This window comes from Arabidopsis lyrata, assembly GCF_000004255.2.
Source record: "Arabidopsis lyrata subsp. lyrata unplaced genomic scaffold ARALYscaffold_243, whole genome shotgun sequence".
NCBI classification, from domain to species: Eukaryota; Viridiplantae; Streptophyta; class Magnoliopsida; order Brassicales; family Brassicaceae; genus Arabidopsis; species Arabidopsis lyrata.
In genome coordinates this window covers 9,892-11,791 of record NW_003302380.1, presented here as the reverse complement: position 1 = coordinate 11,791, position 1,900 = coordinate 9,892, and the positions used below count along the sequence as shown (strand labels likewise).

Here is a 1,900-nt window from a genome sequence, read left to right as displayed (position 1 = left end):
CATAGAGTGGTTTCTTCAGCCCAACACTAGAAAGATACTCCTCCGTCGTGTCTTTAAGCAACGAGTATCCCTTACCCTTATAAACGCTAACTGGAAGATCATATACCTGCCATCGAAACAAAAAAAAAGCAGCAGCTTCTGTTATTATCTTATCCCATCTAAAAAAAGGTATTTATATACAAAAGATTGTAAGGTAAGATAAATTCACCGAAGATCCAACTTGAGCTTGACAATCAATCAAATCCTTATAAATTCCAATAATGTCACCCTTCCGAACAACGAAAAAGGCGTCTTTCTCTTTATCCGAATCCGAAACAGAAACAGCGGTTGAAATCTTTGATTTGGCAGTCTTTGATCTTGTAGAATAGCAATGAACACTAGACAGTCCAAGTGCAGTCACACATGAAGGCTTTAAACTGTATTTTGAAGGCATATAGAAGCATCGATTCCATGGAATATGGGAACTGACATAGCTGGACTTCTTAAGCAGCCCCAAGGAAATGTATGAACGCGCACGGTTCATTACAAGGTAGTTTATACAGCACTGAGATTTAAGGAAGAAAAAGGACACAACTTTAGATAACTACAGAGAGACAAGAACAACTGTAGGATTCTATATTGTCACTGAAGAACACTAAAAACAAGAATCACAAGTTTAAGAGTTCGTTAAATTGCCTACTCAAATCACACTTTGGCACAAGACCCACTGTGAAATACTAATTGGGACACTCCAATGGAGCACAAAGATAATATACCAGAGGTGTTTTTTTTAGGAGGGAGCAGCTCGCCGGGGGCTTCTGTTTCTAGTCGGCGTTGTGATTGGAGTTGTTTCCGGTGCCGGAATTGGAAACTAGAGGGCCAATTTTGGTCTTTTTAGAATTTGAAGGAGATTTGAAACGACGTCGTTACCAAACCCTAATTCATCTAACGATGTCGTTTAAGTGAAACATCTATTACTAATAAAAAGAACTCATTTAGGCCTCTCAATATGTCCACGTCAACTATTCTCTAAACACTCTATCTAATGGACACGTCAACAGCTACCAAAAAAAAAAAATTAAACAGAAACGGCAGCCCAACAGAAGCACAAAACAACATTTCTTATTAAAAAGATAAGAGAAGCCCAACGTAATAAAGCCCATACGCTCAACACTTGACATGAAGACTTAATACTGTAATTTCTAAATTACCTGATATTATAATTAACCCATCTAAAACCTAAATTCAGTAACGAAAAAAAAGAAAGAAGAGAGACCCTTCTTCGTCACCATCCTCTAAAACTGTATCGCTTCAGCTTCCTAACAAAACGAAAAAAAAACCATTGTTATCAATTCTCCACTTCCTATCTTCACTCTCCCATACATTCACACCAAATGAAATAAATGGCCACTACCTTCATTAACAAAAAAACCACAGATCACCCATCACACAAAGAAACAAAAAAAACTCCTAACAGTCACTACGACCAAAACATGGCACCAAATAAAGCTCAACAGTCTCCCCAGCCATTCACCTTTCAGATTTTTGATGATATTGATGGAGGTTTCTGTGAGAAACTGAGAAAGAAGTCTTAGTCCGACTAATTCATTATTGGGAAGCCGAGAATTTGAAGAAAGGCGACATATTGATGGGTCTTCAAGGAAATCTACAATGACCTTCCAAAAGAAAATGGTAAACTACTTACCCTAACTTCCAAACAAAGTATATGCAATTCCTTTCTTTTCAAAATGGTTTAGGTAGTAATTCAATGGAATTATACTGCGCTGCTATAGCATCAAATCATCCCATGGTACGTAATTCCAAATAGATAAATTGGGGTGAAGGAGAAAGTAGTTCCGGCGATGCGGTGTTTCGATAGAGCCAAGATATATGTTAGATCCAGAGATGGAGGGAACGGTGT

The 1,900-nt window shown here is 37.8% G+C and overlaps 1 long non-coding RNA gene across 1 annotated transcript; it reads right to left on the bottom strand.

Moving 5' to 3' along the window:
* Positions 1-6: 6 nt before the first annotated feature.
* Positions 7-911, bottom strand: LOC9298755. The gene is made up of 3 exons (XR_002330097.1): positions 756-911; positions 209-544; positions 7-106 (listed from the first exon to the last, which is right to left on the bottom strand). It is a non-coding gene; the product is annotated as an uncharacterized LOC9298755 (long non-coding RNA).
* Positions 912-1,900: the final 989 nt, after the last annotated feature.